The 13,958-nt window shown below is 44.0% G+C and overlaps 1 protein-coding gene across 1 annotated transcript in view; it reads right to left on the bottom strand.

Moving 5' to 3' along the window:
• The window catches only part of LOC119652995, a 242,139-nt gene that overhangs the window by 82,647 nt on the left and 145,534 nt on the right, over positions 1-13,958 (bottom strand). The gene's annotated exons all lie outside the window — the stretch shown is intronic.

Below are 13,958 nucleotides of genomic sequence, written 5' to 3'. Positions count from 1 at the left end.
ATAAGACTCATTTGCCAGCAATTCCACCGTATCCTTGAACGTTACCAAGGCGGAAGTCAAAACAATATTATCCCAACCATTAACATTTCCCATGCTCAATCTCGACCCCTCCATTTACTATAGAAAATGTAATTCAACCCTGTGTGCATTTAGGCCTAATATTCAACGAGTTTTATTCAAAAGTTTTAATAGGAAACTTAACCACAACATTTGCAACAGCAAATAGTTTCGCATAGGAACTTTTCAGGCTGATCAGTTCAAGGGGTTTAATGATTGCGGAGAATAAGGCAAGGTATAACCACTCGTAAGCATATGCGAGCTGAGTGTGCGTGTATCCTTAATAGGTAGTGCTATCCTGGAAACTATATAGAAGCGGAAACTTTAGTTCTTGTAAACTTTTGACGTCCATGTGAGCATGAAAGGAAATTTCTGAATAACGATGAGATGAAGCATATACGATGTGGGTATGCAGATACTTCAATGCACGCTTTATAAAGGACACGAAGAGTGGAGGTGTGGAAGGCAAAAACTCGTAGAATAGAATAAATCGGGAGAAAAGTTTTGAAATGGATTTAACTTGAGAGTGACATTTTTAAGCTGGGAATCCATAAGTGGAAGATCAAACACTGTCATATTCGTAGGTGGAAAGTTTATGCAAGGGGTTTGCTTGGTCCTGAGTGGTGTTGTGTGGTGTATATTTGCAGAGGATATACAATATTTGAAGCCCAAGGGCTCAGTATATCCCACATGGATTTTTGTGTCCTGCAACTAGTATCTATCCTAAAAAGGCTGACCACCATCATCGTCATCATTTCCCTGAACAATGGGTGGTGCTCTCAACGGAAAACTAGTTAAGTAACAATCTATGAAGGTTATGCAGAATTAGGATTAGGAAGGTTATGCAGAATTGGTGTTTACCCCGCGCCCGCTGATGCAAACCGCAACGCTTAAATGTGAAACCACCAAACCACGAATTAAACATGAATTGTCACCCCGTATGTCTGCGACAAAGAAGCTACCTGGACCTCACTCTGTGTCCTCCTTTTTCTAGATGATACCAAAACGGAATTCACTATTGCGCTAGTCAGGGAAGTGGAGGGTCCAAATCTTTCGATCTGTGAAGGACGTCAACGGTGGACTGCCATTCACGATGACGAGCAAATAAAGAGGTCGAAAGAATACTTCACTACAGTTCTTAACTGCGCCACATCTGTTGAAGCTCTGCTTCGGGTGTACGAAGTGATCAGTAACCATAACATTCGAATACTGACTATTACTCCAAATGGAAAAGATATCATTTCGACCATCAATGCACTCTAACGGACTAAAGACACTGGGCTTAACGGTTTCCTCGCACGTTATTTATCGCTGCACTTGCAGTTATTGCAGATCTGCTACTTCGACTCGTACGATAATCTTGGGAATCTGAGACCTCTTCCAAAGAGCAGAAAAAGCGGATGACCGTTAAGGTTCCAAAAAAGGATACCTGTGCGGAGTGTCGCAATCGGCAGGTTATGTGCATCCTCCCTGTTGTCGCTATGAATGAATCAAAGAACATCTCGAAAACTTGATCGACAGAGAGCAGATTGATTTTCGCCCCGGATCTTCTTCCATTAACTACATCAATACCTTACAGATAATCTCGGAACCGTGCGCGAAGGTTAGATCTCGGCTTCAACTGTTCTTCGTTGATTTTTAGAAAGCTTTCGATAGGGGAAGCAGGGAGGGTGTCTGGCGTGCTGTGCGCAAGAGGAACATTCCGGATTGCTATTATCAGATCACTTTAATTGCGCAACATTTTGAGGGCCAAGATGGAGTCCGCCATAGTTGAATTTTATCACCGATAATATTTCTCCTTATTGATGGTGACGTTCTTCATGCCCCTCGTCCGGAGGGCTTGGAAGAGTCCAACGGACGATGACATTTTTCTTCAGACTCTTCGACTAAACTGATGAAATCTACTTGCTTCCCTCACCGACAACAACATCAATTTGCTCCCGTCACAGGGCCAAATGGCTCTAGATTTAGAAAGACAGACAAGTAGAGTTGGACTGAAAATAAATATTAACAAAACCAAGGTTCTGAGTCTGAAGGGGTACGGCACACTCCGTATCGGCATTACTGGGCAGAGCAAAGAAAGCGCCGATGGACTTGTATATCTAGGAAGCCCGGTTTCTGCCAACCGTGACACCGAACTAGATGCTTCCCGACGAATTGACAGCACTAGATCCACTTTCGCGGCCCTGTCAAACATTTTGAAACACCAAGATATGCTGCTAAGCTACAAGCTTTCATCAATCACTGTCTGCGTCGTATCATCGGAATGCGCTGGCCTGACACTATCCCAAACGGAGAACTTGTCCAGGACACAGGCCTGCTACTGGTACGCACTGACCGGAAGACGAAAGTGGCAGTGGACAGATTACACTTTAAGGAGGTGCGATAATTGCACTGCGGGTTACGTCAAGCAGTGGAGTCCATTCTCCCAAGATGGCCGACAAGTGGGTCGCCCCAAGGGTACTTGGCGCAGAAGAGTCCAGCACGAGTGCGTCTCGTGAAGTCGTGAGAGGTGCTAAAGGATATTTCAGGTAACCGGGAACGATGGCAGGTAGATGTAGTTGACGCGCTATACCACACCAAGGAGTGAATTTTTGCTGATCAGCGCGAGTCTGGCCACCTTTCAGCGACAAGGAAAAATTCCCTCCTTCATGCAAGCGTTGAACGGCCCAAGCAGCCAGTCTGGCCGTTGGCGGAACACCAGTTTGTAAACTTCCGCCGGGATGCCATCAGAACCTGGTGCCTTCTTGTTTCTCATAGTGAGAACCGCTTCTTCAAGCTCTCTTATTGTGAAAAGGTGGCGACCACTGACGCCTTCCGTGCTATTGACATCAACACGTACAGGATGTCTGGGTAATAATGTCCGTACAATGCGGTCCATCTGGTCGGTATTTAGTATGCAAGGCTTCAGCAGAGCCCCGATTTTCCGTGTAACAAACTTATGGCCAAGTCCTCACGGGTTTTCAATCACCTTGTTGACCAGGTTTTGCCAGCTGCGAGCTTTGTTTTTATTTATAGCGCTGCGGAGTATGCCTCCTCGTTGGGGTATAAACGTTGTACCAAACGGCGGAGCTTATGACGCTCCCTCCATAGGTCGGCAATTTCTGTCGTTCACCAATATATAAAAGGCTTGTCGCGTCTAGGGCCCCTCTGGGGCATGGAAGCCTCATACGGTGTCGTTATCAGGTTTATCACTGAATTTACGACGGTGTCAGTTGTGACGCTATCACTCTCTGGAGCGGCCCTAGGGCGGCTCTGCTTGCTCCAAGAGTTTCGACGAACTCCTCGATGTTCACCCTCACGGCATTCCATAGGCAAGGGGAGTGTCGCATTGGTGCTCGCCGGCAAATAGCGAAAATCACTTCGAACGCCATGCACCAGTGGTCACTTGCCGAAAAGTCTTTCGGGACTCGTTACCCGTCCACCGATGATGTCAGAGATTCCGTCACAAAAGTGATGTCAGGAATGTTTCCTTCACAGCTTGGGCGCCGAAACGTTGGCGTGGATCCGGTGTTTAAAACTACGAACCCGGTTCTCGCGCCATTTCAAAAATCGGTTTCCCTCTGGAGTCCGATTGAGGCACCCCCAATTCAAGGGCCCTGGCATTAAAATCACCGCCTACCAGAATTCTCTCCGCGTCCGAAACGGCGTTCTCTAGGGCGTCAAGCCGTCATTCGGCGTGAAGTAAACGCTAGAAAATGTTATCCCTAAACACCGACTTCAGATGAAACCATTCCTTCGGCTTTGGGTAAAAACATGAAGTCGAACGTCGTCCCTAACCAAGATGGCAGCGTTGCCCGATAAGTCGAGATGCCATGAAGCCCTGTTTCGGTATTGCTTGCTGATTAGCGTTAGATCAACATTTACTTCAGCAGCAAACTGTGCTAACAACTGATGAGCGCTTGCACTCCAGTGCATGTTAATTCGTCGGATATGGAGCATCCGCGCGCTAGCCCTATCCAATTCCGCCCTCAAGATTGTACACCGTCCCGAGCCCGCAGTGTGTACGACGCTCTAACCAGACGTGTCACAAACCCTGCAGAGAACGCAACTTTCGCTTTCATTGCAGGTCTTCGCTTGATGACTTACCTGGCTGCATCTCCGGCATGCTGTTCTCCTGTCCGGTCCCTTTTAGGTTGCTGACGTGTGCCCATAGTCCAGACACTTGGAGCACTTAGTGGGGACTATTCGCATTCATACCCTGCATACTACCCATCCAACTGATTTTACCGATGGTAAGGAGTTTCCTCGCATATTGCTCGCGGAATTCCACCACGGCGGTTTTTGGCTTTGGGCATTTACAGAAGTGATACCTATCTGAGCATTGTTTACCTCTGGACACTCACGCTTTATGACTTGCTCCACTTCGACTTTTTCTGTGAGGCAGTCAAGATCCCGGATTTCTAGAGAGCACATAGGCTCTAGGCTAGAAACAAGAGCCTTTTCCCCCAATAACGGGTTTCTGGCGGCGTGGCCAGTGGTTTCTGTTTATTCCTCTTCGCCTTCTTTTTTGGGCCCTGGAAACTACTACTCCTGCAGCCACGTCATCCTCCTTCCGCTTGAAGTGGGCTATCTGCGGTCTGTTTGGCGCAAGCAGCGTTCTTAGCGAGGAGTGTGGCTGTTTCCGATTTCCAATCGCCTTTCGATCTAATAATTCATCCAATTCCATTAGCCCGTTTCTGACGTTCCTCTGGAGGACGGCCGACTGTACTTCCACCCGGTTCGTATCCGAATCCACTTGCTGATGACTAGCGATTCTGAATGGGCATTTTTTCCAGAACAGAGGCACTACAAGGTATTGAAGTTGCCTTCCCCGCACCGTCAGTAGTGCCACTTGGTAAGGCTTTCTCTTTATTTGGGAGTCTCGATGTCACATCGGGTATGTCAGCTCTCACTGTCTCTTTCACTGATCGCTGCAGTGAACGACGCATTTTTGTGCTGCACCCAAACGCACTCAGCTCTTCCTCCTTCCCTACTATTTCTTTAATTTTTTTTTTCATTTTGGTTTGTTCTTAATGGAAACGCATCGTGTGCAAGGGAGCCACAATAGTCAGAAACGGATGTACTCTCGGGGACACAGCCCCTACTCCAATTCCCTGAGGCCTGACCTACGCTTTGCTGATCCCGGAGTTCACGGGCGCATCAGCGCCCGCTCGGGGTAATGGGGTCTACTAACACCGGTTCAATGCACACTACCCGGCCAGGGTCTCGAAGGGGCTGACTTCTGATACAAGCCACAACTACCATTTTGGCAAAACTAGGGTCACATCACCCCATCGACTTTGTCAAGGATTTACCGACGGCATCGGGGACTCCCAGTGTGTCCCGACGTGTACCGGTCATTAACGAGAGGCTTCCTCAAGGCTACTACCTAGAACGCTGGTACACTGCCAGCTGGCGGGCCAGAACTACTTAGTAGGACACTTTGGGGACGTCCGACTCCGTATCGTAAGCGACCCGTTGAGGATCGCTGACGGCCTCTGAGGCCAAGGGGTGAATGGCAACCATATATATATATACATCTCCTACCATTGCATAATTCCCTCATTCCAGTTTGCCAACAGGGAAGGGCTTCCGCCATGCTAGCTCTTAAACCTGACATCATTACCCACTTAAACAAGAACTGCCGCACCACCGCCTGCCTCCTTGATATCCAAAAAATTTTTAATTTAATCTGGCACGAATTCTTCATCTTCAAACTTTCCCACGCCGATCTGATTGCTGTATCTCCTTCCGAAGCTTACAAGCTGAACAAGTCCTAGTCAATAGCAGCCGATTAGACGTATTATTCTTGAACTCCCTCACACAATGCCTCACCAAATGCAAATTCCATGACAATGACTTCGTCCGGTTCCACTCTACGATAAAAAGCGGCTCCATATTTCTCCCCTACCGTCGTCATCCCCTCCCAAGAGATCCCCTAACCTTATCCAACCAGAGTTACGGTTTTCGCGACAATAAACTGACCTTATTCAATCGCCCTAACAATGGTTATTGCCCTGACCTAGTATAATCTACCGCCCAATAACATCATGGTCCTCTATATATATTCCTCCTCCTAGTACTTATAATTCCTTCCGACAACCATCAAATTAGGAGGGGTTTTACCTGACTTTCTTTCCCCTCAGTAGTATAAATTCTAGATAAGTCAGAGTTACTTTAAATTAATAGTAGAAGGAAGCCACATGTTAGTATCTAGATAAAACTACATAAGTTGTTAGGTTCTAATGTTAAAGCCTAGTCATAAGGTATTTGTACTCCCCACACAGATGAATAAATTGAATTTGTTAGAAAAAAGGGATCACCAAACTATCTTTGGCTCTGGTACCCAATATACCTGTAACTTCCACAGTCTAAATAAATTCCATGACGGTCCAACTAACCTGATTAAACCACCTGGCACAAAGGTGACTTAACTTTGATGATAATTTGTAATGCTCCTCATTGTAATAATTTTGAACCGCGATAATTATTAAATAATATTTTTTTGTTTTCAATAAAAAATGTTCCGTTCACATTTAAACTGAAAACAGGGAAGCCGCAGCTTTTAAATACAATAAGAATATTTTCCTTTTTATTTGGTAGTTATTTGCAATGTTATTGAAAAAGAATTCAATGAAAAACAAACAGAACTTCCTTTTTGATATTAACTCAGGAATTAATTAGTATTCAAACAGAAATTGCCGAATCGAATCGTTGATAATTTCCACACCATTCAAAACAATTGCTTTGTTCATTGGAAATGAAAAGCTCGAAATGAATGTATTCGCTTAATTGGATGAATTTTCAATTAATTTGTGCTTAATATTGCGATAAATGAATATGAGGCTATGTTTCATTGAAAACAACATGTTCATTGCTTTAATGTGACCGAAATTATTGTTTCAGATATTTTTGTGTTAGAAACTTATAGGAACGTATAGTATCTGTGGTTTCATGGTCCTCAGCTGTCTTTTCTCAAGTAGTATCTGTTACGATATGCAAATCATCTTTGTCTCTTTATTTTACTTTATCGCCCTGGAAGAGCGCAGCGTTTCGCCTTTCCTGGTACACTATATTTCTTATCACTTCCAATTTCCCAATTCCACAATTCCACAATATCATCCTTTAAATATCCATTTTGAATGATCATACAGGGTGCGGCAGCATAACTTTCTTTTTTAAAATGCGCGCCACTCAGTTAGTTGATGTCATAGCGGAGCGCTAGTGGTCTCGTTCAAGAGGGGATACTGTCCCGACCACAGTAGATCTACTATAGGCAGTACCCTTACAAAAATGACCCCACTTGCAAATGTGCTTGCAGAAGCTTATCTGTACACATCAGAGACGCTAAACAAGGAAAAGGCATAATCTTCGTCAAATCGTATTGGTAAGAGAGAGATCGGTGAGCTTTTGCTATTCTGGTACTATGGCGTGCTCACCCATATAGCAAAAAGTTGTTTCACGTATTCACTTATACATAAGCAAAAACTTGCCAATCTCACCAATACATTGGCAAGTCCGGGCGGTATGTCAAACACAGCTGATCGGGTTTTCGGTACATCTCGCTCATGCTCAAGGGCAAAACAATTTGAAATCGTGTGTACTCGCACTGATTTCCCCCCTTGAGGGGCAAGGGGGAGTGAGGTAGCTGTCTAGTATCTAACTGTGGTCCCGACATGGTTCAGTCGCCATCATGCGTTGGAATAGTGAGGAGCGTGCCTTTGCCGTTGAGGTTTACTTTTCAAGCAGATGTTCGGTTATTGCAACACAGCGTGCATTTCGGAATCACTTTAATTTAGCCCCGTTGGCTCTCGTCCCAGACCGCAAATCAATTGTTACATGAGTCACTACATTCAGACAAACTGCAAGTGCGACAAAAGGAAGAACTGGAGTCCCTCGGCCCGTTAGATCACCTGAGAACATTGAAGCAGTGAGAAGCATTCTGCGCGCAAACACGCATCTGCCCTTGGACTATCCGATCGTTCTGTGAGAAGAATTCTTCGTGATGATCTTCATATAAGATGGCGGATAGTGCAGGAACTTTCAGAACGTAACTTCAATTCACGGATGAACGCGTGTGAGCTTCTTCTTGATGTCGTTCCCGAGGGTGCTATTGTTTTTTTTGGCGATGAAGCCCATTTTCATTTGTGTGGGTCGGTTAACAAACAAAACATGCGCTACTGGGTTGACACCAACCCTCGAGAATTGCATCAAAAGCCTTTACATTCACCCAAAGTCACAGTGTGGTGTGCAATTTCCTCAGCTGGAATTATTGGTCCCTGGTTTTTTGAGGAAAATGAGGTTACAGTGACAGTGAATTCGGACCGGTATGTAAACATGCTACAGAATTTTTTTTTCCCATGGCTAGAAAATTTGGATTTGGGGGACACTTGGTTCCAACAAGACGGTGCAACAGCACACACTTCAAGAGCATCGATGGCTGTTTTGAGGGAACACTATCCAGAGCGCCTTATCTCAATTAGAGGCGATTTGGAATGGGCGGCACGCTCTTCCGATCTGTCCCCTTGTGATTTTTTTCTATGGGGTTTTTTAAAAACCCCGTGTTTATGTGAACCGTCCAAGAACCCTACAAGATTTGAAGACCAACATCCAAGAAGAAATTGCCAACATAACATCTGCAATGATAACAAGAGTCATAACAAACGCCAGAAATCGGTTTACGCAATTTATGAAGAATGGGGGACGTCACCTAACAGATTTGATCTTCAAAACAATATAAATAAAAACTTTAGACATGTACCTACATTATAAAAAATAAATATTTTCCGATGCATACAATAGTTTTTATTGAGTTTTGAAAAAGGGAAGTTATGCTGCCGCACCCTGCATAAGCTTCATTTCAAAATGTTTACTCAAAAGCATTCGAGCTTAAAATCTTCTAGATTTCTGAATATTAGATAATAATTAAACCCCTGTGCACATTGAAAGCAAAGGCGATTATTGACCCTTTTTCATATATTTAACGATTGCAATACTATGTACATGTATCTGCTGGCGGGGGGGGGGGGGGGGGGGTTTACTTAAGCGAGTCAACCGGGTAATAGATGATCAATTATTTGTATGTGGTTCTGAAGTGGCCGGATGCGAGAAGTGCACTATCGTTTTACACAACTGAAGCGATATCCTGCACCGCGATATCCTGTTTCAGCTCGAAAGTCCGGTTCGTAGTCCGATTATTCAAAGGAAACACCAGTTGAAGCTTTGTTTTTAGTGATCGATTACTTGATAGATGATAGAGGAGACAATTTTTGGATTTTGAGAAAAGTATGCGAACTAGAGAGGCTAACTAGGATTAGAAGCAAAAGATCTGTGTGATAAATTTTTGGCTGTTTTTTTAAATACCTCCGAAAATTAAAAATTCCGAAAAAAATAATTCGGAAAAAAAGGATATTATTGGTGGGAACTTTTTTGTATCATTCGAAACCTGTTGAATGCGTTGAAGCTAGTCGTCAGCATCGCTGTCTCCGTTTATATTGAGGCAATCGAACGGGACGAACAGCTGGCTTCTTTTTGGTTTGATCTGTTTTATTCGGTCATGTGCTATCGCACCGTGCTTTACTTAACTAAATTCTGGTCGTTTACCAGCGTACTGATTGCCAGCAATTCAACTTAGATTTAAGCGGAGACGAAAATAGATGATACTTGCAAAATTTGGCCTTGCTTTGAACGCACTGATTTTAAATTTCGTCTTCTATGACAAGACACACCGATCATTTAGGTAAAGTATCTTATTTTCTTTGCTGCCTCTTTATAGCTTTAAGCGGAGTTACTTTTATCAAAACTAGAAAAATGAATGATCTGTTATTTTCACAACTCTACAGTCAATCTGGTACTCTAAAATTTCAGAACTTCCCTGAGAAGCTCTTCGCGGAAACTTCGGAATCCCTTGTGGGATCCATAGAGCTCGAATACATTGTTCTTTTTTTTCTTCTTAATTTAAACTTGTTATTTTTTTCTTTTTTTATTCCGTGTGATAATATTTATTATTATTAGGTGTCACTACCTCTTAAATTTTTTTCCTTATTTTATTTGTCAAATAATTGATATTATTTTGGAATGAGATCTCGAAGAGTCTAGGAAGCAATTTGTCTTGTCAACTCTCGCGACTTCAAAACCACGAGAAATGGTTAGAAGTTGAACGGTTATTTTCTCTTTGGTATTTTTGCATTCCGGTAATTTTTCGAGAACTTGGCGCAATTTTCTAGTTTTTTCTAGTTTTCCTATTTCTAATTCCTATTTCGTAACTTTTTAAGGAGTACTGGCTGCTATGTGGAGTTGAGAGGCGAACCTTTTCCTTCCTCTTACTTTTTACTTCTTGCGCTCCTTGAGGTAAATCGAACTGTTCCATCATGATATCACAATATTTTGATTTTAAGTGTCATAACCTTTTAAGAGAGGCGTGACCGCTAGGATTTTTCAACGGATTTTAAGAGAGACGATATACCGATCCACCCTTTACGCCCTACTTCATTCTGTGAGAATTGGGTTCAAAATTGAACTCAACCATTTTGGCAGCAAAATAACCCCACTTTGAGGCAGCAGAGGTTTTTAGAGGGAAGCAGCTGCCGCCAGTGTTCGCTGGCATTAGGAAGGCAGTAAAAATTCAACAAAACAATGGAGATGTACTCAAAAAAACACTTTAGAGGCCATAACTTCTCAACGGGGTGAGCGCTACGGGTTTCCCCCAAAAAGGGAAGTATAGGACCCAGGGCGAAAAGTGGATTGGTACCCACGATGGAGCATAAAATTTGGGAAACGCCTGCTGAACCAACACCAACAACTCTACAACCAAACCCTATTTCCACCTCCACGTGGTGACCGCTTGCAGCTCTTTTTCATCGAAAAACTGCAGACGGAGAAGGATGGAGGCGAGTCTACCGCGTCTAACAACTGGACAAATTGTACCAAAGGGTCCTCCAGGTTCGGATTTGGGTAGGGGTGACAACCCTACACGGAAAACAAATTGTTACGAAGCCACAACAGGAACCTCGGACTGGACGGATAATACAACGATGAACCCGGCAACGACAAAGAAATAACGATTTGCGCATTTTCTCATGAAACGTGCGCTTCCCCTACAGAGATGAAACTGCCAACCAGCTAGCCGATTCCCTGTTCCAATATAGGACTGATGTAACAGCGTTACAGGAGATGAGTTGGATAGGGACTGGTTTCCTGGAGAAGAGTCACTACACCATATATTATAGCGACCATCCAGTAAACCATGTGCTCGGAGTAGGTTTCTTAGTCAGTCAAAAAATGAATCCTGTTGTTATCGGCTTTGAAAACATAAGCGAACGACTATGCACTCTGCGCTTGCGAGGCAAGTTTAGAAATATAAGCCTCATAAAGGTTCACGCCCCTACAGAGAAGACTGCAGAGTCGGAGAACGAACCTTCTACGAGGCAGTAGAACGAACCCTCGAAGCCTGTCCTAGATATGATATCAAAATCATACTTTGACGATGAATGTAAGCTAGCAACGGAACGGAAGGATGCTGCATACAGAGTAATGTTGCATTCTCAAAGGACGCGGGCACGCACAGAGACTTACCACGAATTTCGCTGAGCGGAGAAGCGACTTCACACACGGAAAATTAAGCTTGGGAGAACCAACAGGTCTGTGAACTCGGAAAGTACAGGGAGCAACCGCACCAGGCGCGGAATTTTTATCAACAAGTCAGCAAGATGAAGCCTTATACATCTCGATGTTTATCCTGCCGAGACAAAGAGAGAAATATAATTTCCGACGGAATGGGCATATTGGAGCGATGGGTTGAGTACTTTGATGAACTATTGAACAACCAGAACACCGGCGAGTTGGAGGTTCTGCCAACTGAAAAAGACGGACAAATGCTGCCACCACCAAGTATAGAAGAAACTGTCCGTGCAATTCATCGGCTTCAAAATCATAAGCCGCCAGGAGCCGATGGAATTACAGCCGAATTAGTTAAATATGGAGACGACCAATTACACCAAGTGTTTCATCAACTTATGCTCAAGGTGTGGGACAACGAATCAATGCCTGACGACCGGCAAAGAGGCGTTATCATATCACGCAGTGCAGCAATTATAGGGGTATCACGTTGCTGAGTATCATCTATAAGATATTCTCCGCTATCTTGCTAGGTCGGATATCCCCGTACGCCCAGAACATCATTAGCCCATACCAAAGCGACTTCGCTCTAGGCAAATCAGCAACAGATCAGATTTTCTCTCTGCGGGAAGCGATGGAGAAACTGTTGGAATAGGGACATCATATTCCTATGCCTATGATACCAGAGCCAGGGTAAAACTGTACACGGCCAAGAGAAAATTCGGTATCCCGATGAAATTGATAATACTGACTAGGCTGACCCTGACCAATGTGCGAGGTCAGATAAAAGCAGCAGGATCACCCTCAAGACCATTCGACATCAACAACGGTCTACGACAAAGGGACGTCCTATCATGCGTCCTCTTTAACCTGGCCCTCGAGAAAGTGATCCGTGATGCTGAGGTAAATGCAAGAGGTACGATCCTCTTTAAGTCCACCCAACTACTGGCCTTTGCTTATGATATCGACATCATGGGAAGATGACGTACAAACTGCTTTCGTCCAGATCGAGAAGGTGGCGCGAGATCTGGGGCTGCACATCAATGAAGACAAGACAGAGTATATGGTGGCAACGTCAGCTCCAAAAACCAACCAACCAACAACATCAAACCGCACTGGTCAAACGGGAAGAATAAAGATAGGAGACTACAACTTTGCGACCGTTGATAATTTCTCTTATCCAGCGTCGAAAATCACAACCGGTAACAGCTACGATGATGAAATCCGCCTATTTGAGCTTACAAAAACTGTTCCCCTCCAAACGTCTCACCATAGGGTCAAAGCTCTTACTGTACAAGATAATGATCTTGCCAGTCCTCATGTATCCTTCGGAAACTTGCTCTCGTCAGCGTTCGAGAGAAGAATCCTCCGAAGAATTTTTGGCCCCTACATGAGTATGGACGATTCCGTAGCCTAGATAACGACGAAATCTATGAGCGATACCATGACCGTCAAGTTGTGGATAAAATCCGGCTCAGTCGGTTACTGTGGCCGGGTCATTTCATCCGTATGGATGACGATGATCCAACCCGGACAATCTATAAGGGCAATATCTATGGGAGAAAAAGAAGACGAGGCAGACCCTGCCTGGGATGGAGGGATGCCATAGGTCAGGACGCCAGACAGCTTTTAGGAATATCGAATTGATGGACCTCCGTGCAAAACCGGGATGTCTGGAGTTCCTTATTAAGGCAGGCCTAGACCTTATACCGGTTGTTGCGCCGTTGATGATGATGATGGTGGGTTCCTCCGAAGTTGGGGTCTACAGGAAACAATTCGAAGGCCGCTTGGTAATTTAATATGATAGTATTTAGTTCCGTCTAATCCAAGAGAATACGAGTGTATCACAAAATATAAACCAACTATTAGCCACAAACAAGCTGGAATTCAGAACATAGGATAGCTTTCAGAATTACCAATGCTAAACTTCATTAGGGATAGTGGATTCTATGGATAACCTTCAGATATTATTGCCTACTTATTATTGGTATTATGTTTTTTGTATATATAGTGTTTAAAACTGTGTTTTACTGAAGCATCAAGCCTACGTTCGAAAAGCTGAAAATTGCACGGATTAGTTGGATTTTCTATTGGTCCATTTCCCGCTGATGGACAGTGGAGTCGAAATAGAGATAGCTCAAGGGTAAATCAATTGGTGAAATAAAGAGATATGTAATTAGGGGTCCAAATGAATAGCTTTTGGAAGGGCTCAGTACATTTACAATAGGTAGACTGATCGACGATTCCCGGTTTTCTATACGTATTTAAGCGTAATCAAGCACGTATTTACCACTTCCAATCAA

This window comes from Hermetia illucens, chromosome 3, assembly GCF_905115235.1.
Source record: "Hermetia illucens chromosome 3, iHerIll2.2.curated.20191125, whole genome shotgun sequence".
Classification (NCBI taxonomy): domain Eukaryota; kingdom Metazoa; phylum Arthropoda; class Insecta; order Diptera; family Stratiomyidae; genus Hermetia; species Hermetia illucens.
This window is presented reverse-complemented; position numbering and strand designations above follow the sequence as displayed.